The sequence below is a fragment of the Oncorhynchus keta genome, chromosome 2 (genome assembly GCF_023373465.1).
Source record: "Oncorhynchus keta strain PuntledgeMale-10-30-2019 chromosome 2, Oket_V2, whole genome shotgun sequence".
NCBI classification, from domain to species: Eukaryota; Metazoa; Chordata; class Actinopteri; order Salmoniformes; family Salmonidae; genus Oncorhynchus; species Oncorhynchus keta.
The window spans coordinates 58,324,714-58,349,141 of NC_068422.1; the positions used below are offsets into that span (position 1 = coordinate 58,324,714).

At 44.2% G+C, this 24,428-nt stretch overlaps 1 protein-coding gene across 4 annotated transcripts in view; it reads left to right on the forward strand.

Moving 5' to 3' along the window:
- Positions 1–24,428, forward strand: part of LOC118402975 (kinesin-like protein KIFC3) — a 69,835-nt gene that overhangs the window by 10,522 nt on the left and 34,885 nt on the right. The window contains exon 1 of one of the 4 annotated variants that reach the window (XM_052479076.1): positions 10,037–11,490. The exons of 2 other annotated variants lie outside the window; for them this stretch is intronic. The gene's annotated coding sequence lies outside the window, so the exon portion shown is untranslated. Of the gene's footprint in view, positions 1–10,036; positions 11,491–14,710; positions 14,863–24,428 lie in introns of those variants that run through there. One more of the 4 variants, XM_052479077.1, reaches the window with a different exon arrangement.

Sequence of the window (24,428 nt, forward strand, 5' to 3'; positions counted from 1 at the left end):
GGAGGAGCGGGGTGACGTGAGAGAACTTGGGAAGGTTGAACACCAGACGGGCTGCGGCGTTCTGGATGAGTTGTAGGGGTTTAATGGCACAGGCAGGGAGCCCAGCCAACAGCGAGTTGCAGTAATCCAGACGGGAGATGACAAGTGCCTGGATTAGGACCTGCGCCGTTTCCTGTGTGAGGCAGGGTCGTACTCTGCGGATGTTGTAGAGCATGAACCTACAGGAACGGGCCACCGCCTTGATGTTAGTTGAGAACGACAGGGTGTTGTCCAGGATCACGCCAAGGTTCTTAGCGCTCTGGGAGGAGGACACAATGGAGTTGTCAACCGTGATGGCGAGATCATGGAACGGGCAGTCCTTCCCGGGAGGAAGAGCAGCTCCGTCTTGCCGAGGTTCAGCTTGAGGTGGTGATCCGTCATCCACACTGATATGTCTGCCAGACATGCAGAGATGCGATTCGCCACCTGGTCATCAGAAGGGGGAAAGTTTTCATCAAGGATCTGTCTGTACTTTGCTCTGTTCATCTTTCCCTCAATCTTGACTAGTCTCCCAGTCCCTCCTGCTGAAAAACATCCCCACAGCATGATGCAGCAACCCATCTTTTACCGTAGGGATGGTGCCAGGTTTCTCCAGACATGACGCTTGGCATTCAGGCCAAAGAGTTCAATCTTGGTTTCATCAGACCAGAGAATCTTGTTTCTCATGGTCTGAGAGTCTGTAGGTGCCTTTTGGCAATCTCCAAGCGGACGACCAGCTCTCGGAAGCGTCTTGGCGGTTCCAACATTTTTCCATTTTAGAATGACGGAGGCCACTGTGTTCTTGGACCTTCAATGCTGCAGAAATGTTTTGGTACCCCAGATCTGTGCCTCGACACAAGTCATCCCTACATGACTTGAACTTCCGGTGCCGACAGAGATGGCTGCCTCGCTTCGCGTTCCTAGGAAACTATGCAGTTTTTTTTTTACATGTTATTTCTTACATTAGTACCCCAGGTCATCTTAGGTTTCATTACATACAGTTGAGAAGAACTACTGAACATAAGAGCAGCGTCAACTCACCATCAGTACGACCAAGAATATGACTTTCGCGAAGCGGATCCTGTGTTCTGCCTTTCACCCAGGACAACGGAATGGATCCCAGCCGGCGACCCAAAAAAACGACTTCGTAAAAGGGGGAAACGGAGCGGTCTTCTGGTCAGACTCCGGAGACGGGCACATCGTGCACCACTCCCTAGCATTCTCCTCGCCAATGTCCAGTCTCTTGATAACAAGGTTGATGAAATCCGAGCAAGGGTAGCATTCCAGAAGGACATCAGAGACTATAACGTTCTTTGCTTCACGGAAACATGGCTCACTGGAGAGACTCTATCGGAATCAGTGCAGCCAGCTGGTATCTCCACGCATCGCGCAGACAGAAACAAACATCTTTCTGGTAAGAAGAGGGGCGGGGGCATATGCTTCATGGTTAACGCGACGTGGTGTGATCATAACAACATACAGGTACTCAAGTCCTTCTGTTCACCTGATTTAGAATTCCTCACAATCAAATGTCGACCGCATTATCTACCAAGGGAATTCTCTTCGATTATAATCACAGCCGTATATATTCCCCCCCCAAGCAGACACATCGATGGCTCTGAACGAACTTTATTTGACTCTTTGCAAACTGGAATCCATTTATCCGGAGGCTGCATTCATTGTAGCTGGGGATTTTAACAAGGCTAATCTGAAAACAAGACTCCCTAAATTTTATCAGCATATCGATTGCGCAACCAGGGCTGGAAAAACCTTGGATCACTGCTATTCTAACGCATATAAGGCCCTGCCCCGCCCTCCTTTCGGAAAAGCTGACCACGACTCCATTTTGTTGATCCCTGCCTACAGACAGAAACTAAAAAAAGAAGCTCCCGCGCTGAGGTCTGTTCAACGCTGGTCCGACCAATCTGATTCCACACGCCAAGACTGCTTCCATCACGTGGACTGGGATATGTTTCGTATTGCGTCAGACAACAACATTGACGAATACGCTGATTCGGTGAGCGTGTTCATTAGAACGTGCGTTGAAGATGTCGTTCCCATAGCAACAGAATAAAACATTGCCTAACCAGAAACCGTGGATTGATGGCAGCATTCGCGTGAAACTGAAAGCCTGAACCACTGCTTTTAATCAGGGCAAGGTGACCGGAAACATGACCGAATACAAGCAGTCTAACTATTCCTTCCGCAAGGCAATCAAACAAGCTAAGCGTCAGTGTAGAGACAAAGTAGAATCTCAATTCAACGGCTCAGACACGAGGTATGTGGCAGGGTCTACAGTCAATCACTGATTACAAAAAGAAAACCAGCCCAGTCACGGACCAGGATGTCTTGCTCCCAGGCAGACTAAATAACTTTTTTGCCCGCTTTGAGGACAATACAGTGCCACTGACACGGCCCGCAACTAAAACATGCGGACTCTCCTTCACTGCAGCCGACGCGAGGGTTGACACGTTTAAATGTTTTCCTCACAAGGCTGCAGGCCCAGACGGCATCCCCAGCCGCGCCCTCAGAGCATGCGCAGACCAGCTGGCTGGTGTGTTTACGGACATATTCAATCAATCCCTATCCCAGTCTGTTGTTCCCACATGCTTCAAGAGGGCCACCATTGTTCCTGTTCCCAAGAAAGCTAAGCTAACTGAGCTAAACGACTACCGCCCCGTAGCACTCACTTCCGTCATCATGAAGTGCTTTGAGAGACTAGTCAAGGACCATATCATCTCCACCCTACCTGACACCCTAGACCCACTCCAATTTGCTTACCGCCCAAATAGGTCCACAGACGATGCAATCTCAACCACACTGCACACTGCCCTAACCCATCTGGACAAGAGGAATACCTATGTGAGAATGCTGTTCATCGACTACAGCTCGGCATTTAACACCATAGTGCCCTCCAAGCTCGTCATCAAGCTCGAGACCCTGGGTCTCGACCCCGCCCTGTGCAACTGGGTACTGGACTTCCTGACGGGCCGCCCCCTGGTGGTGAGGGTAGGCAACAACATTTCCACCCCGCTGATCCTCAACACTGGGGCCCCACAAGGGTGCGTTCTGAGCCCTCTCCTGTACTCCCTGTTCACCCATGACTGCGTGGCCACGCACGCCTCCAACTCAATCATCAAGTTTGCGGACGACACAACAGTGGTAGGCTTGATAACCAACAACGACGAGACGGCCTACAGGGAGGAGGTGAGGGCCCTCGGAGTGTGGTGTCAGGAAAATACACTCAACGTCAACAAAACTAAGGAGATGATTGTGGACTTCAGGAAACAGCAGAGGGAACACCCCCTATCCACATTGATGGAACAATAGTGGAGAGGGTAGAAAGTTTTAAGTTCCTCGGCGTACACATCACAGACAAACTGAATTGGTCCACTCACACAGACAGCATCGTGAAGAAGGCGCAGCAGCGCCTCCAACCTCAGGAGGCTGAAGAAATTTGGCTTGTCACCAAATCGAGAGCATCCTGTCGGGCTGTATCACCGCCTGGTACGGCAACTGCTCCGCCCACAACCGTAAGGCTCTCCAGAGGGTAGTGAGGTCTGCACAACTCATCACCGGGGACAAACTACCTGCCCTCCAGGACACCTACACCACCCGATGTCACAGGAAGGCCATAATGATCATCAAGGACAACAACCACCCGAGCCACTGCCTGTTCACCCCGCTATCATCCAGAAGGCGAGGTCAGTACAGGTGCATCAAAGCTGGGACCGAGAGACTGGAAAAACAGCTTCTATCTCAAGGCCATCAGACTGTTAAACAGCCACCACTAACATTGAGTGGCTGCTGCCAACACACTGACTCAACTCCAGCCACTTTAATAATGGGAATTGATGGGAAATTATGTAAAATATATCACTAGCCACTTTAAACAATGCTACCTAATATACCCTACATTATTCATCTCAAATGTATATGTATATACTGTACTCTATATCATCTACTGCATCTTTATGTAATACATGTATCACTAGCCACTTTAACTATACCACTTTGTTTACATACTCATCTCATATGTATATACTGCACTCAATACCATCTACTGTATCTTGCCTATGCCGCTCTGTACCATCACTCACTCATATCTTTATGTACATATTCTTTATCCCCTTACACTTGTCTATAAGGTAGTAGTTTTGGAATTGTTAGCTAGATTACTTGTTGGTTATTACTGCATTGTCGGAACTAGAAGCACAAGCATTTTGCTACACTCGCATTAACATCTGCATGTGACAAATAAAATTTGATTTGAGCTCTACGACAATTTCTGCAACCTCGTGGCTGGGTTTTTGCTCTGACATGCACTGTCAACTGTGTGACCTTACATAGACAGGTGTGTGCCTTTCCAAATCATGTCCAGTCAATTGAATTTACCACTGGTGGACTCCAATCAAGTTGTAGAAGCATCTCAAGGATGATCAATGGAAACCATATGCACCTGAGCTCAATTTTGAATGTCATAGAGAAGGGTCTGAATACGTACTTACATAAGTTATTTCAGGTTTTTAAATTTTATATACATTTCCAAACCTGTTTTCACTTTGTCATTACGGGGTATTGTGTGTTGATTGACGAACATTGTTTATTTAATATATTTGAGATTTAAGGCTATAAAGAAACAATGTGGAAAAAGGGGTCTGAATACTTTCCGAATGCACTATGTCTGCTGCAGAACGACGAGCGAGCATGAAACAATTTATGATCAGTCATTGAAATAAGTACTAAACATGTTGGCTCACTTTTTAACCATTTAGAACCTGTCGTGGCCATCGACAGCATTTCTTTTCAAATTAATATATTTTCAAACAATATCTGTCAAATATCACAAAATGAACTTGCTTACAACCTCTTGTCGTATTTGCGTGCCTGTCGTCAACAACCATAAACTGGAAACAGGGTATGCTGTATCTGTTGTTTGGTGTTACTGATTTGGACACGTCTTTGAAAGCGATGATGTTTAGTGAAATAGATAAGTAAACCGCAGATATACATTACCAGTCAAAAGTTGACACACCACCTCATTCCAAGATTTTTATTTTTACTTTTTTCTACGTTGTAGAATACTAGTGAAGACATCACAACTATGAAATAACACATATGGAATCATGTAGTAACCAAAAAAATAAAAATATATTTAGATTCTTCAAACTAGCCACCCTTTGCCTTGATGACAGTTTTGCACACTCAACCAGCTTCACCTGGAATGCTTTTCCAACAGTCTTGAAGGAGTTCCCACATGCTGAGCACTTGTTGGCTGCTTTTCCTTGACTCTGCAGTCCAACTCATCCCAAACCATCTGAAATGGGTTGAGGTTGGGTGATTGTGGAGGCCAGGTCATCTGATGAGGCACTCTATCAGTCTCCTTGGTCAAATAGCCCTTACACAGCCTGGATGTGTGTTAGGTCACTGACCTGTTGAAAAACAAATGATAGTCCCACTAAGTGCAAACCCAATGGGATGGCGTATCATTGCAGAGTGTGCCTTTTTAAAATTCTATATACGGATGATCTCTGCATGTGTGCTTCCCCCGTAGCGTACAGGCTGCTGACTGAACACTCTGCCAGTCTTTTTCTCTCGCTCTCTAATTCCTCCCCCCCACCCACCCACCTTTCTTTCACTCTCCCTGACTCAGACTAAGGATGGATGGGCGTTTGAAATAATGTCACTATTAGAATATTATCATGAAATGTTTTCGGATATCAGTTTTTTTTAGCACTGTTTTTAACCTGAGCACTGCTACGTGAGGGAGAGACCATGCCGCGCTATTGCTGGAGCAGGTCGTGGGGTTGGCGTGGGGGAGCTGGGAGCTGACGGGAGGAAGAGAGCGAGATGCAGTAGCCAACTCGGCTACAGCCAAGACTAGCTAAAGTGTAGCAGCCACATGTAGTTATTTTTCATGCCATATACCAGTCTTGATTAGACTAGCCTAGAAAAGCTAGCGAGCTACCAAGGCTCATTGCAAGCTAGATGCTGCGCCTTCTCCCCAAGCCCATTCGGAGATTGTTAAACAACATCTTGCTGTTGGTTGCGCGTTGTAGCCTACTCCTTCTCAGTTAACTCTGCTAATTTATCATTCCGTATTGCATTAGTGAACTCTCACTTCACTTGCTACACATTGAGCCTTTTTCTGTAGTGCTGCTTTGATTGGCCGACAAAAAAAAGCTACAGACAGGTGTGAAGGCTACCGGTCATTTTATGGGATGCATGTCGGGAAAACTACTACCAAAAGTTTGTTTTATATTAAGAATTTGTAATGTCGTGGCAAAGTAACAATGTCACAGATATTTTATTGTATTTAGAAAAGGCATTTTCATTGTTAATTAATAAAGTAGATTTATATATTTTTCTTTGCTCAAAAGTGAATACTCACAAGTAATCAAATACTAACGTCCATTTGGATATTCGAATATGCCCATCCCTTAATTCAGATGGCCTCTAATACCACATTTGTGTGTTGGGTGGCTGAGTTAAATCCTTTACCTAAAGCCCTAAAGTAAAGTGTGGCACATTTCTCCCGTAAGCTGCTTAAACAACTACACCAGTAAAAAATCCACTTTTTTCCAAGCTGAAAGACGATGTCAAAAAGTCATAATTTTAGTCAAAGTATGATACATTTTTGATTTGAAGTGACAAATCTGTGTGAATGCAGTTTCTTTTCCTATGATATGACATACAAATAATTTTCAGCCAACTTTTTATTTCAGGGCTGGGTTTTAGTTGAACCAACATTATGAATCACAAATGGCTCCAGAGTTGTTCCTCTTCACAACTGAGATGAGCCAAACAGCCTTGTGTCCACCTGGTCGCCTGGAGGTCCAAACATATGCTTTTGCACTGCAGCTATTTTGATCAGAAAATGATCATAAACCATGGTATAATATTGATCATGTTCACCTTTGTTTTAGCTAGTCTGTACAAACAAAATGTGTATATACAGTGCGCTCCGAAAGCATTGGGACAGTGACATCTTTTGTTTGTTTTCAGCTCTGTACTTTGGATTTGAAATGAAACAGTGACTATGAGATTAAAGTGCAGACTGTCAGTTTTAATTTGAGGGTATGTTCATTCATATCGGGTGAACCGGTTAGATATTACAGCACTTTTTGTACATAGTCCACCCCCCCATTTTAGGGGGCCAAAAGTATTGGAAATTCACTTGTGTATTAAAGTAGTCACAATTTATTATGTGGTCCCATATTCCTAGCACGCAATGATTACATCAAGCTTGTTGGATGCATTTGCATGTCTGGGGGGTATAATATATTTGCGTCTAACTTTCTCACTCATCATTATTCATGATTCATTCAGGACTATCCGTAATCATGTTAGCATCCACATTTAGAAACTGTTTAGAAACATACTCTATTCTTTTATTTTTTTTTAATTTTTTTTTTTTTTAACAATAATAGTTACTCAACCAATTAATTTTTATTGGGCACAAAATAGTCTGAAACACAAACAGCAAATTCATCCAACATCATGAGAAAAGTCATTGTAGCCTATCATTTCACTTCCCCTGTGAGAATACTTGAGCTTTTCTGTGCCGCAGCCAAAGCCTGCCGGCAGTTTACCTACCATAGTTACACCATGTCCATTACAATGTAGAAAAACTCATATCAGCCATCTTTCAATAGTTATCCATATTACCGGAACTTCATCTTATTCTGTCAAACAATTTTTTATGGCGGATTCGTGGCCGCAATTTATGGAAGATGGGTCAGTGATTTCAATGCTTATGACATATGTAGCTCCAGAATGAGCTGGCTAATCTTTTGAATACAGTGTAGTGGAAGCTAACGTGCATTTCTTCTCCGACAAGAAATTACATGGAAATAGGGGCGTCAACTTCCTCTGCAGGAGGGTTCTTTAAGTCAGGGAGTCTGAGCTACTTAAAATGAGACCAACTCACACACCTGAGATCTCTCGTACGCAGACATACACAAACACACACACACACACACACACGTTTACACATTCTCATACTTTCTTTCACACACACATTCTCACTCACTTCTAGGCCAAGGGTAAATGTTTGACTTCCTGGTTGACTCTGTATAACTCCACACCACGTGTCCCACTGTAATTGTTTTGACTTGTCTCTGTAATGTAGGCTGAGATTATAGTTCTTTTAATGCACTGGAAACAAATCTGATCACTGCACCAATGCCTTATCAGCTTTATTGGTTTGATTCAAACTTATCAGCCACTTAACCTGCTATTGAACCTCATACCTTGTTTAATAGTCTCTCACTCTCCCTGTGGCCTTGCCTTGCTTTTTGGTGTAAGGGTTTATTGTGTGTGGAGGAGACGGGTCTATTCTATACTGCCCGATGGTACCGGTCTAAAATGGTGTGAGATCCTTATGCAATCTTTTCTTGTTATTCAGGTGACTTCATGTGGTTGCTCAGCTGGCCTGCCCCATGCCATGTATTGTCATGCGTCCCTGAAAGTGCAATCTTGAGTCCCACGAGAGGGCTGATAATTTGGGCCAAAAGGGCGTGGGTAGATTGTGTTATCCAAAAGGAATGTGTTCCAACAGACCAATTTGGTGGAGGAGAATGGGGCGTTGTAATCTGTCTAGCGATCCAATAGTTGCGAGTTTGCGTCGGGGACAGCTGTAGCGTTTTAGCTAACCCTTAATTCTAAACTTAAGCCAAATCATCTAACCTGCTATGTAAATTTCCCTGACATTTGTCGATTTAGTTCCCCTAAACTTTTACATCAATTAACAACCTTAGTTGTTAGTTCCCCCAACCACCAACGTAAATCCTTCCCATAACCCTCTTTTGTTAGGGCGCAACCTAGTCTCAGAGATGGACGTATAATAGGGAAAGGGGGATACCTAGTCAGTTGTCCAACTGAAATGTGTCTTCCGCATTTGAACCCAACCCCTCTGAATCAGAGAGTTGAGGGTGGATGCCTTAATCGATTTAAGGCATCCACGTCTTCAGTAAACGGGGAAAACTATACATCCTCCAAGATTGTATTATAAATGACATAATCCAATTTGTATGCTATTGTACAACCGGGTAAGATTTAGGATACCATATGTCCTATAATTCGTATGATATTTATTATCAGCTATTCCATTCATAATGTTACCTAACATAATATATCATACTGCATGGAGTGTCACAGATTTTACGAACAGAATAATGATTACCCCGAGACCACGTTGACTTGGTGGGTCACAAAACTGGATTGGGTCATTGCTAAACCGTTTTTGGATTCATTCAGTCATAGTGCCTTATTCATTGTGTGTACTAGCTCATCCTAGCCAGCCTCCTTTCTGGGGTCCCCTCCCCAAGTGTGTGTGTGTGCCCTGTCCCATCCCGTCCCCTTCATTAGGATCCTGAAAGTGATCACTCAAGCGGAAGACTTCTCCTTTGTCCCCATAGGACCATGTTAGCCTAGAGAACCACTCCATGTTTACAGTATGTCACAGAACAGGAAACCAGAACTGTGACTGTCCAGGACCACTGGGTACAAAGTGACCGCAGTGACCTCGCTGACTGCCTTGGACGGCGCATCACGATTCAACCGCCGTGATCGACACTGTCAGTTCCCATTGTGGCTTGGTTCCATAGCTGCACGGTTGCCATGGCATTGCTGTGCAGGGCTGTCACGTACCAGGAAGACGGTGAGGCATACAGGACACCAACTAACAAGGTCGCCTCTGAGCCCAGAGATCAGTTTGAATTGATATGGTGGAACTCTAAACGGATGCAGATGGGAATACATTTTTTTATTTTTTTATTCAACTCTTTCCACTCAGTTGGTATTGCTTTGTACATACATCCATATCAATAGTGTATTATGAGTTACATCACCAGCGCATGGCCGGCTCTGTCCCATTCCAGCGCTTATCCTGCAGCGACAGATGGACAGAACACAGGGAGGGAGGGTGAGAGCGAGAGTGGATGAAGATACTTTCTCTTTCTGGAGAGTTGCAGAACAGCACATGATAGGGCAGTAAACTCTGTGCATGAGAGGGAGAGATGGAGAGCGACCGAACAAGGGAAGAGGTGTAGATGTCGCACCCTCTCTCTGTCCAGAGACTTTTCAGGGAGGACCGGACAGCAGGAAGAGGGAAATGGGAGAGGAATTTACTTTGGACCTGTCGATCAATTACACCATCCTGGACTGGGCCGTAAAAACCAGTAAATTAGCAGGGCAGAGGAGGATGAATCAACAGAGACATTCCTACACTGTTTGACGTTTGCAAGGGTTTTGGGTGTGTGTGTGTGTGTTCGGTGAGTTATCTGCTTGTGATCCTGCTTTTGTGTAGATTTAATATCGACTAGTTATGTGTATGGTTGATGGTCAAGGTGTGTGTCTAGTTACCTGGAGAGACTGAGCCAGCCGTCTGCTCCTGTGGGTTTTGTGTTACCTGAGCGCCACCGGCTTGGCAGCGGGACAGCAATCACCTTTAGAATAGGACAGGGTCCAAAACCTTATTGTTGTTCTGAGGAACTGTAAAGGCGGTGTGTTTCAAAGATGTGTGTGGTTCTGTGGAAGTCTTGTCTCGGAGTAGGAGGGGCCAGAAGAGGCACAGGTGAGATATAAAAGCAGGTGTGTGTGTGTGACCGTGTGTATCTGAGGATCACACTCACTCACCTCTCGTCCGTCTGCGTCTGTTGACCCGGAGAACAGACTTGGGGATTATCGGACAGTTGATGAGCTTTAGGGCACTGCCATTGTCCAGGGGATAAACACACATGGAGGAGAACTTTTGAACTTGGCTGCAGTACAGATTGTGCAGTACAGACATTATAGTACAGGACAGAACTTTGGACCTGTTCTTGCTGTGGATACGCTTGTTGTCTCGCACTCAGTCTTCAGCTCTCCAACTCATGACAACTGCAAGGACTCGGACCACAGAAGATACGCCTGGAGCTCTGACTGCCATTCACAACTCGACCTCAACAACAATTGAACCCCTCCTTCATAACAGCTTATAAGCTATCATAACAACCTGTGGCTCTTCAACAGTTCCTGTCCCGTTCAAACAAGGGAGACCTTGTTTGTGGGAGAACGGAACGAACCAACCTGCCCACAGGGGGGGATCATGTATGTGCTTTGCACCCTGGTGGTACTGAGTATCCACAGCCTCTTTAAGAGCCGACACAAGACCCTGGACCCCGGCGACAAAGAGGCTGGAGAAGGGGCCACGTTGCCTGGGGACAAAGCCCCTCCGCTGGGGGAGGGAGGCAGGGTAAGGGACCCCGGTCCTGGAGGTCTTGGAGGGGTGTGGGACCCAGGGAGAGGGAGAGAGGGGTGACTGTAGCCCTCTCTCAGAGGAAGAGGCAGAGGGCTGTAGACCGTAAGGCTGCAGGCTGCAACTGCACAAACAAACGTAGAGGTGACCGGGAGCTGCGCTGCAGCCAGGGCAGGCTGGGATGCGGAGGTAGCAGCCTGGAGAATGTGCCGGACAGCAGAAAACAATTGCAGGTGAGAGGAGGGGAAGACTGGGATGGAGGGTGTTTTGCGAAAGGAGTAGAGACGATTGGGGTGAGGGCATGCTAAAGAGAACAAGAGGGAGGGGGGAGGGGTGTGCCTAGATGTGCAAACCAGCACGTAGGCACAGGTATGTTTGTAATGCCATATCTGTGCCTGTGAGACTGACAAGGCACCAATCTAATTAATCAAGTACCAATCATAAATATTGTGGTACAAAAGTCCTGTGGTTTAAAATTTGATTCCAGATTATGTTGAAGTCCTTTATAATGAGAAGCAGCACCATGTTGGTTTAGTTTTTATGTAATTATGTGCTTGTGTGACTGAGTTGGAGAGAGAATCTAAGCGCTGCTCCAGCAGTCTTAAACTTTCTGGGCTAATGAAAGAATGTGGGTAGTAGTTTATGGGTGATTATGGGCCTTGGCAATTCACCAACGATTACCGTGAGGTTCACATTAGTGAGGAATGTGATGACCGTAGCACATTTTCCTGCCCGCCCATCTCTCTCCTTTTCCCTCTTTCTCTCCCTTATTCTGAAAAAATTGTCACTGACTTAATTTCACCCTCCCTCTGCATCCTTCTTTCCCTTCTCTCTAACCTACCTGTTCTATAGCACAGCTGTGATGTACAGTGCCTTGCCAAAGTATTCGGGCCCCCTTTGCGACCTTTTGCCACATTTCAGGCTTCAAACATAAAGATATATAAAACTGTATTTTTTTGTGAAGAATCAACAACAAGTGGGACACAATCATGAAGTGGAACGACATTTATTGGATATTTCTAACTTTTTTAACAAATCAAAAACTGAAAAATTGGGCGTGCAAAATTATTCATCAAATCCCCTCCTAACCTGCTGACTATATACCTATTGGTTGTATGAGAAATGAGTTATGGCAGTTTGCGTGCCGATGCTAAAGTGGGCCGTAATGTCCCTGCGTTCCGGGGGAAATGGATTCAGATCATTGTTTATGTAACCATGTTGTTAATCTGAGGACAGCAACACACTCTCTGCTCTGTGTGTTTCGGGTAAAGTGGACTTTAATCCCTCACAATGCTATAATTCTGTCTGTTGGTCCAATGACACGTCATAACCTTCACCTAGGGCTGGGCGATATGGCCAAAATATCATATCGCGGTATTTATTTATTTATTTAAGAAATTGGACTGTAATGACAGTATTTTATGTTTTTGCATAATAGAAGTTTATACATTTGCTTTATGAGTAGTGCGTGATTCAACTTCAACCCAAAACAAAATTCTGCATTTTCATCCATTTCTGCATTTCCTGCACTCATTTGAGATCATTTCCACACTGCCACGTAGGGCTACACTATATGGGCAAACAATCTGATTTGACTTGCGCTTTAGAGCAAAACACTTGGTGTAATCATGGAAATAGAATGAATGCCGTGTTTGACATGACAAAGAAAAAATGCCACTGACTAGTTGTGACAGGGTAGGTAACCAAAGTGTTGATAATTGTTTCCTAGGGGACCCTATAATTTTTGGCTACATTGAATGTTTTCTCTTAGCTACTTCATGTAGCTAACATATTCATGCTTCACCTATTCCTTTTTGATTTGGAAGATACTGCTGCACAAACATGCTGATTTAGGACTATACCTGCATACCTGTATTTTTAGGCTGTATATTTATTAGCGCGCTAGCCAGCCAGGTAACAAAACGGTTAGCATTAGCGGCTAACAAGATTTAGGCACAACGTCCTAAGGATAGACAAACTAGCTGTTTGCAGATGTAAGAAACACAAACTTGTCGTGTAATTATAGAACGCCAGTGGATTTATATTAAGAAGCAAAGTGAAAGCAGTGTTGTTGTCATCAACATTGTTGCATGTGCTGCATCGACCGTGCAGACTGAACACAAGTGCCTCGTTGTCGAGGAACAACAAATGTGTTCCTTGAGTGACGGGGTGGGGATAGGTCTGTGTGGACAGCAGAGAGGAGAGTGATGACTCAAGCAGCGACGTAAACTATGAAAGTGACTATGAAAGTGACGTTACACTCGGCATATCACATATCACATCTAACAAAACAATCAAATACGTTATATAAGTTTTTTTTTTTAAACTAACTGCTCTGCATCAATACCGGTATATTGTACAGTATACCGCCCAGCCCTACCTTCACCCCACCCAGTCACCCAGTCTCTCTCAACCCCATTCCCCACTCTCCTGGTCATAGGGAGGGCCCTCTCTCTGAATCACCCTCATTTTGACATTTGTCCCTGTAAATCCCCAAACAACGCTTTGGTTACACAGCTAAGACGTTGAGGGAACGCTAAGGAAGTTCGATTTAAGTAACATTATCACAGAGGGAGCATGGTCACTGTGCAGGCATCTGATGTTCTCTACATTCAACATCTACAACATGATTAATAAGTAAAGGACAAACTACACCAGGAACTTGAGTGTTCTGATAATGCTAGAATAATGCCTTGCAAATGGTTACCTGAGCCAAGGTATAGTGTGTTTCATCTTTAATTCCCTCCGGTACAGCGCCAATCCCCTGAACACCTTCTCTGTGTGTCTGCAAGTTTTTCTATACGCACACACACCAGCCTTTACCTCAGTTTCCCTCTGAGTTGTCACACAGACCTGGTCTAGAAAACTCCATTACCCAGCAGTGAGGAGTGAGGGGCTCTGGCTTGAGTGTTAGTGAATTGTCAGTGAAGCAGCTCTCGCACACGGTGTAATTTACAGTACTACTTATTTTGATCAATATACCTTTGAGCAGTGGCAGCCATAGGAGACCATATGTTCTTTGTGTGTGCACATTTCAGTGTGTACTTTTAGTTACACACTGAATGGCTTAGGGACAATAATTGTGTGTGTGTGCCCTTGTTACGAGCCATTTTTCCTTTTAAGTAATAAAGGATGTGAGGAGACGGGCAATGGTGTGTTTCGTAAACGTATACACACACACACACACACACACACACACACACACACACACACACACACACACACACACAGTTCTCTGTTAAATATTGCAGGCAGAGGGAAGAGAGCTGAGAGGAGCCACGCTTCATTTGTGGCTGAAATATTTATTTCTCCGCAGGAGAGGGGGGGGAGCGACAGAGAAGGAGGGCACTGGAAGATGGAGAAAGGGAGGGGGAAATAATGAGTGTGGCTTCAGGAGTGAAATGATGCTGGCTCCGATTCTGCTGTTACTAAGGAACGGAGCGAGGGTGCGGTGTTAGAGACGGGGGAGAGAAGGGGGGCTGGCTGGTGACTGAGTTCTCGCCGGGGGTGTGTGTTGATCTGCGAGTGTGTGTTTTTCCGCCGCGTAAAGATGGTCTCTACAGCGATGCAGGGATGATCAGGACACAGAGACCGCAGGGTGGGAGGTGAGTACCCTAAAGACAAAGAAAAGGAATGGATAGATGGGTGGGTGAGAAATGGAGAGAGGGAGAAAAGAGGGGGACATGTTGAGCGAGGTGTGAGAGGTAGCCACTAGGGTTAGACGGAGAGAAATAGAAGGAGATAGAATAACTGCAGGGGAAAGAGAGAAAGGGCTGTCATCGTGTTGTTTTTCCTCGAGTGTTGTATTTCCCTGTTGTTGACCGAGGGTCCCTTTTATGGTATCTTTTTCCATCTCTTTGTTAAGGGTTTACCCATATCTAGTAATCCCAGTCCATATGGTATCGTGCTGATGAATTGATCTCAACCTTATTCTGATGCATTGTTGTTTTTTTTCAACCTCCCAGAGCTGTGTGATGTTGAGCAGACCGGTTCTGACACTTGACGCATGGTGAAAGCAGATTCCTTCTGTTAGAGTCCTGCGCTAGCTCTGTCTGGCAGGTTATGTCTATCCTGTCTATCCTTTCTGTCTCAGGCCACGTCTATCTCCTTGTCCTGACTCTCGAAGTACAGCCAGTACGGTGCAGTTTCTTGACAACTTGATCGCTGAAACAATGGTCTAATGAAACAAATACCAAAATGTAGTTTTGGGCTGGGGTTTTCCTTTAATTTTCTATAATGCCTACTAAGAAGTTGGTCATTATTAGCAGGTTAGTGTTTTTTTTGTAATGAATCTTGTTCTGGAGGCAGCTCTGCAGAGTGGTCACTAGCTGACACAGTCATAAAATCTGAAAACCTAACCTTAACCCTAACCACATTGCTAACCCTAATGCTTAACCTTAAACTAAAGGGACACTTTTGGATATCGGCAATGAAGCCCTTTATCTACTTCCCCAGAGTCAGATGAACCAGTGGATACTCTTTTTATATAATACTTCTCCATGCAGTTTGAAGGAAGTTGCTAACTAGTGTTAGCGTAATTCTTAACTAGCGTTAGCGCAACGTCTGGAAGTCTATGGGTAACTGCTAGCATGCAAGTAGTTACCGTAGACTTCCAGCCATTGTGCTAACTCTAATTAGCATTGGCTTGCAATTACCTCCAACTTCCTTCATACTGGATGCAGAGACATACAAGTGGTATCCACTTCCTCAGAGTTCATCTGTCTCTGAGGATGTAGATAAAATGCTACATTGCCAAAATCCCAAAGTATCCCTTTAAGACCGAAAGCACATTTTTTGTTTATATTAATTTTTACAAAATAGCCAATTTTGACTTTGCAGCTTGCCTAAGGGAAAATCACTCAGTTCTACCTCCAGGACAAAACTCATGACATTAAAAGTAAACCTGCTCATTATTAGTGCACGGTTCAGGTTAAATTTGTAACAAAAATGTCATTTTCATAGACTTGAAAGCCAGATCAGTGATTATTGCAAAAAAGCAGGTTAAACTGATCTAAATCTAGATGATTTTCAGGCCATATCGCTAAGCTCTACTTCAAGGGGGGGCTTCAGGCCATCTGACTGTACAGTAGGAGCTAGACAGTGACACACTGCCTGACCACAGGAAGCTTGTGCTGTCAGACTCCCTATAGCCTTGTGTGCTTAAATAATGTATGTTATAGGCTGGTAAATTTGAAAGAGCTCTTTGTTAGTGATACAAAGCCCTTGTCTCTCTCTCTAGGAGCACTAAAACAGTCCTCATAATTGGGTCTGTCAAAGCCCCCTTACAGGGCAGTGAAAGCATAGTGAAATGTGTTTTGTTATTATTAAAACTCAAATCCTTAACCCCTTCGTCAGGAATGTTCCAATAAACAGGGCTTTATGGTTCCCAGGAAGACAGTTCCCTGCTCAGACAGTGGATCTGTAGCTGTGTTAGACTGAAAGCCCTCAACCCACAACGAGACTGAGAAAAGGGGCTTGTTGGACTGTTTCTCTATTCCTATTTTCATAGCCATAAACGGTCTTTGTTCATTTGCAATATTTTTGACTGTAGTCTATTTAAAGTTTAGTGTGCCTGGTGTTTTTTCATTCTATGGTCATCTCCCTGTTGTCGTAGCAGAAGGACACAAATAGCTTCTGTCTATGTAGCCCTGAGGGAAACACTGATTTAACACACACATACATGCTGGTTAAGTGTGCCGTGAATTCTAAATAAATCACAGACCGTGTCACCAGCATAGCACCATCACACCACCTCCTCCATGCTTTTACAATGGGAAATACACATGTGGAGATCATCCATTCACTCACACAGCATCTGTTCATACATACAGTTGAAGTCGGAAGTTTTACATACACTTAGGTTGGAGACATTTTTCAACAAAACTATAATTTTGACAAATCGGTTACTTTGTGTAAGACACAAGTCATTTTTCCAACTGTTTAAAGACAGATTATTTCACTTCACTATATCACAATTCCAGTGGGTCAGAAGTTTACATACACTAAGTTGACTGAGCCTTGTAAAATTCCAGAAAAGTATGTTATGGCTTTAGAAGCTTCTGAAATGCTAATTGACATCATTTGAGTCAATTGGAAGTGTACCTGTGGATGTATTTCAAGGCCTACCTTCAAACTCAGTGTCTCTATACTTGACATCATGGGACAATCTAAATGAATCAGCCAAGAACTCAGAATTGTTTTTTTGTAGACCTCCACAAGTCTGGTTCATCCTTGGGAGCAATTTCCAAACGCCTTAAGGTACCTCGTTCATCTGTACAAACAATAGTATGCAAGTATAAACACCATGGGAACATGCAGCTGTCATACCGTTCAGGAAGGAGACACGTTCTGTCTCCTAGAGATGAATGTTGCGGAAAGTGCGAATTACCCCAGAACAGCAACAAAGGACCTTGTGAAAATGCTGGAGGAAACCGATACAAAAGTATCTATATCCACAGTAAAACGAGTCCTATATCGACATAACCTGAAAGGCCGCTCAGCAAGGAAGAAGCCACTGCTCCAAAACCACCATAAAAAAAGCCAGACTACGGTTTGCAACTGCACAAGATTGTAGTTTTTGGAGAAATGTCCTCTGGTCTGATGAAACAGAAAAAGAACTGTTTGGTCATAATGACCATCGTTATGTTTGGAGGAAAAAGGGGGAGGCCTGCAAGCCGAAGAACACCATCCCCACAGTGAAGCACGGGGGTGGCGGCATCATGTTGTGGGGGTGCTTTGCTGCAGGAGGGACTGGTGCACTTCACAAAATAGATGGCATCATGACAACATCTCAAGACATCAGTCAGGAAGTTAAAGCTTGGTCGTAAATGGGTCTTCCAAATGGACAATGACCCCAAGCATACTTCCAAAGTTGTGGCAAAATGGCTCAAGGACCACAAAGTCAAGGTATTGGAGTGACCATCACAAATCCCTGACCTCAAACCTATAGAAAATTTGTGTTGGCAGAACTGAAAAAGCATGTGCGAGCAAGGAGGCCTACAAACCTGACTCAGTTACACCAGCTCTGTCAGGAGGAATGGGCCTAAATTCGCCCAACTTATTGTGGGAAGCTTGTGAAAGGCTACCTGAAACAATTGACCCAAGTTAAACAATTTAAAGACAATGCTACCAAATACACTCAATTAGTATGTTAACTTCTGACCCACTGGGAATGTGATGAAAGAAATAAAAGCTGAAATAAATAATTCTCTCTATTATTCTGACATTTCGCATTCTTAAAATGAAGTGGTGATCCTAACTGACCTAAGAGACAGAATTTTTAAATGTCAGGAATTGTGAAAACGGAGTTTAAATATATTCGGCTAAGGTGTATGTTAACTTCCGACTTCAACTGTGATATATATATATATCGCTCGCTCGCTCACTCTCACTACATGACCAAAAGTATGTGGACACATGCTCGTCATTCCAAAATCATAGACATTAATGTAGAATTGGTCCACCCTTTGCTGCTATAACAGACCACACTCTTCTGGGAAGGCTTCTGCTAGATGTTGAATATTACTGAGGGGACTTGCTTCCGTTCAGCCACAAGCGTTACTGATGTCGGGCACTGATGTTGGGCGATTTAGGCCTGGCTCACAGTCGTCGTTCAATTCATCCCAAAGGTGTCCAATGGGGTTGAGTACAGGGCTCTATGCAGGCCAGTCAAGTTCTTCCACACCGATCTCGACAAACCAATTCTGTATGGACCCCGCTTTTTGCACGGGGTCATTGTCATGCTGAAACAGGAAAGGGCCTTCCCCAAACTGTTGCTACAAAATTGGAAGCACAGAATCATCTAGAATGTCATTGTATGCTGTTGTGTTAAGCTCTCCCTTCACTGAAACTAAGGGGCCTAGCCCCATACCATTATTCTTCATCCACCAAACTTTACAGTTGGCACTATGCATTGGGGCAGGTAGTGTTCTGCTGGCATCCGCCAAACCCAGATTTGTCTTTCGGACTGCCAGATGGTGAGCGTGATTCATCACTCCAGAGAACGCTTTTTAGCCACACATTGCATGGATGTGTGCTCACTTTTATACACCTGTCAGCAACGGGTGTGGCTAAAAATAGCCAAATCCACTAATTTTGTGTGTGTGTGTGTGTCTCACTGTCAACTGTGTTTATTTTCAGCAAACTTCACGTGTAAATATTTGTATGAACATAACAAGATTCAACAACTGAGACATAAACTGTACAAGTTCCAGACATGCGACTAACAGAAATGGAATAATGTGTCCCTGAACAAAGGGGGGATAAAAAAATCTAAAGTAACAGTCAGTATCTGGTGTGGCCACCAGCTGCATTAAGTATTGCAGTGCATCTCCTCCTCGTGGACTGCACCAGATTTGCCCGTTCTTGCTGTGAGATGTTTACCACACTCTTCCACCAAGGCACCTGCAAGTTCCCGGACATTTCTGGGGGGAATGGCCCTAGCCATCGCCCTCCGATCCATCAGGTCCCAGAAGTGCTCAATGGGATTGAGCTCCGGGCTGTTCGCTGGCCATGGCAACACACTGACATTCCTGTCTTGCAGGAAATCACGCACAGAACGAGCAGTATGGCTGGTGGCATTGTCATTAGAGGTTGACCGATTATGATTTTTTTTCAACGCCGATACCGATTACTGGAGGACCCCAAAAAAAATGCCTATACCGATTAATCGGCCGATTTTTATGTAATGACAATTACAACAATACTGAATGAACACTTATTTTAACATAATATAATACATCAATAAAATCAATTTAGCCTCAAATGAATAATGAAGCATGTTCAATTTGGTTTAAATAATGCAAAAACAAAGTGTTGGAGAAGAAAGTAAAAGTGCAATATGTGCCATGTAAGAAAGCGAACGTTTAAGTTCCTTGCTCAGAACATGAGAACATATGAAAGCTGGTGGTTCCTTTTAACATGAGTCTTCAATATTCCTAGGTAAGAAGTTTTAGGTTGCTGTTATTATAGGACTCTTTCCCTCTATACCATTTGTATTTCATTAACCTTTGACTATTGGATGTTCTTATAGGCACTTTAGTATTGCCAGTGTAACAGTATAGCTTCCGTCCCTCTCCTCGCTCCTCCCTGGGCTTGAACCAGGAACACATTGACAACAGCAACCCTCGAAGCAGCATTACCCATGCAGAGCAAGAGAAACAACCACTCCCAGGCTCAGAGCGAGTGACGTTTGAAACGCTATTAGCGCGCACTAACTAGCTAGCCGTTTCACTTCGGTTACACCAGCCTCATCTCGGGAGTTGATAGGCTTGAATTAGGCTTAAACAGCGCAATGCTTGACGCACAACGAAGAGCCGCTGGCAAAACGCAAAGAAAGTGCTGTTTGAATGAATGTTTAAGCGCCTGCTTCTGCCTACCACCGCTCAGTCAGATACTTCTATGCTTGTATGCTCAGTCAGATGATATGCAACGCAGGACACGCTAGATAATATCATCAACCATGTGTAGTTAACCAGTGAGTATGATTGATTGATTGTTTTTATAAGATAAGTTTAATGCTAGCTTACCTTGGCTTACTGCATTCGCGTAACAGGCAGTCTCCTTGTGGAGTGCAACGAGAGAGAGGAGAGGCAGGTCGTTATAGCGTTGGACTAGTTAACTGTAAGGTTGCAAGATTGAATCCCCTGAGCTGACAAGGTGAAAATCTGTCGTTCTGCCCCTGAACGAGGCAGTTAATTGAAAATAAGAATGTTCTTAACTGACTTGCCTAGTTAAGTAAAGATTAAATAAAGCTGTAAAAAAAAAAATTGGCCAAATCGGTGCCCAAAAATACTGATTGCCGATTATGAAAACTTGAAATCGGCCCTAATTTAATCGGCCATTCTGATTAATCGGTCGACCTCTAATTGTCATGCTGGAGGGTCATTGAGATTGCCTGCAATGACAACAAGCTCAGTCCGATGATGCTGTGACACGCCACCCCAGACCATGACGGACCCTCCATCTCCAAATCGATCCCACTCCAGAGTACAGGCCTCGGTGTAACGATCATTCCTTAGACGATAAACGCGAATCTGACCATCACCCCTGGTGAGACAAAATCGCGACTCTTCAGTGAAGCGCAATTTTTGCCAGTCCTGTCTGGTCCAGCGACGGTGGGTTTGTGCCCATAGGTGACGTTGTTACCGGTAATGTCTGGTGAGGACCTGCCTTACAACAGACCTGCAAGCCCTCAGTCCAGCCTCTCAGCATTTTGTGGACAGTCTGAGCACTGATGGGGGGATTGTGCGTTCCTGGTGTAACTCGGGCAGTTGTTGTTGCCATCCTGAACCTGTCTCGCAGGTGTGATGTTCGGATGTACTGATCCTGAGAAGGTGTTGTTACACATAGTATGCCACTGCGAGGACGATCAGCTGTCCGTCCTGTCTCCCAGTCTTAAGCGTCTCACAGAACGGACATTGCAATGTATTGCCCTGGTCACATCCACAGTCCTCATTTCTCCTTGCAGCATGTGTAAGGCACGTTCACGCAGATGAGCAGGGACAATGGGCATCTTTCTTTTGGTGTTTTTCAGAGTCAGTAAAAAGGCCTCTTTAGTGTCCTAAGTTTTCATAACTGACCTTAATTGCCTACTGTCTATAAGCTGTTAGTGTCTTAACAACCGTTCCACAGGTGCAAGCTCATTAATTGTTTATGGTTCATTGAACAAGCATGGGAACAGTGTTTAAACCCTTTACAATGAAGATCTGTGAAGTTATTTGGATTTTTACGAATTATCTTTGAAAGACTGGGTCCTGAAAAAGGCATGTTTTTCTTTTTTAGCTGAGTTATATACATTTACATTTACATTTAAGTCATTTAGCAGACGCTCTTATCCAGAGTGACTTACAAATTGGTGCATTCACCTTATGACATCCAGTGGAACAGCCACTTTACAATAGTGCATCTAAATCTTTTAAGGGGGGGGGGGTGAGAAGGATTACTTTATCCTATCCTAGGTATTCCTTAAAGAGGTGGGGTTTCAGGTGTCTCCGGAAGGTGGTGATTGACTCCGCTGTCCTGGCGTCGTGAGGGAGTGTGTTCCACCATTGGGGAGCCAGAGCAGCGAACAGTTTTGACTGGGCTGAGCGGGAACTGTACTTCCTCAGTGGTAGGGAGGCGAGCAGGCCAGAGGTGGATAAACGCAGTGCCCTTGTTTGGGTGTAGGGCCTGATCAGAGCCTGGAGGTACTGAGGTGCCGTTCCCTCTTAGGCAAGCACCATGGTCTTGTAGCGGATGCGAGCTTCAACTGGAAGCCAGTGGAGAGAGCGGAGGAGCGGGGTGCGTGAGAGAACTTGGGAAGGTTGAACACCAGACGGGCTGCGGCGTTCTGGATGAGTTGTAGGGGTTTAATGGCACAGGCAGGGAGCCCAGCCAACAGCGAGTTGCAGTAATCCAGATGGGAGATGACAAATGCCTGGATTAGGACCTGCGCCGCTTCCTGTGTGAGGCAGGGTCGTACTCTGCGGATGTTGTAGAGCATGAACCTACAGGAACGGGCCACCGCCTTGATGTTAGTTGAGAACGACAGGGTGTTGTCCAGGATCACGCCAAGGTTCTTAGCGCTCTGGGAGGAGGACACAATGGAGTTGTCAACCGTGATGGCGAGATCATGGAACGGGCAGTCCTTCCCCGGGAGGAAGAGCAGCTCCGTCTTGCCGAGGTTCAGCTTGAGGTGGTGATCCGTCAACCACACTGATATGTCTGCCAGACATGCAGAGATGCGATTCGCCACCTGGCGTCATAAGGGGAAAGGAGAAGATTAATTGTGTGTCGTCTGCATAGCAATGATAGGAGAGACCATGTGAGGTTATGACAGAGCCATATATATATATATATATCCACTCGCACGCACTACCGTTCAAAAGTTTGGGGTCACTTAGAAATGTCTTTGTTTTTGAAAGCTAAGCAAATTTTTGGTCCATTTAAAATAACATAATTGATCAGAAATAAAGTGTAGACATTGTTAATGTTGTAAATGACTATTGTAGCTGGAAATTGCTGATATTTACATGGAATATCTACATTTATCTGCAACCATCACTCCTGTGTTCCAATGGCACGTTGTGTTAACTAATCCAAGTTTATCATTTTAAAAGGCTAATTGATCATTAGAAAACCCTTTTGTAATTCTGTTAGCACAGCTGAAAGCTGTTGTGCTGATTTAAAGAAGCAATAACACTGGCCTTCTTTAGACAAGTTGACTATCTGGAGCAGGGGTGTCAAAGTCAAATGGACGGAGGGCCAAATAAAAAATTTAGCTACAAGCCGAGGGCCGGACTGTTCGAATGTTCATTGAAAAATTTTTAAATGACGCATATAGTCTAGTGAACCTAATTGAACCTACTGAAAACCTAACAAATATATTCCAATATGATCAGATAAATAAAGCAATATTTTCTTATGGCTCTGTCAGTAATCTTTAATTTTCAACAGACACAAAAGACAAATTTCCTTTATATAAAAATCCCCATAACATGAACATTAAATGAAAGAAACCGGTATTCAAGGCACCATCAGTAGCCTATATTTTCTATTTTAGCAAAAGTGGGCTAAATTTACTTCAAAGAAAAAAACAATAATAGCAATTTTCTATCATCCACTCAACTGAAATATTTTTAAAATATAATTGGATTGAAATACAATAAAATAAAGTGCAAAAATCTATTAATCAAAAACAACACTTTGTTTAAGGAGAAGTAACATGCAGTGAAAACAAATATTAAACTTTAACTTTTAAACTTGAACTGAGTAAAAACTCTAAATATGTGATTGCACAGTAATGTTCACTTGTTTGAGGTTGAGGGTGATACTTGGTGGTGTCCCATCTTTTCCACAAGTTCATCAATGTTCGGGGTAAGGCTCTGAGCTGAGGAAATCCTCAGAATTGAGTGGAGGTGTTCAGCAGTAAGTCGACTTCTGTGTGATGTTTTGTTCAAGTTCATCAAAGAAAACAGTTGTTCACACAGGTATGTGCTGCCAAACATAGACAACGTTTGAGCAGCCTGGATGCGCAGCTGGGGCATTGTGTCGGGAGGAAACGGGCGAACTCCGCAGCACCCACTGCCGCATATTTTGCCCTCAGTGCATCATTGCATTGGAGGTCAATCAACTCCATTTGGAGGTTTGGTGGTGAGCTTTCCACGTCAACAGCAAATGGGTTACCGAGCAG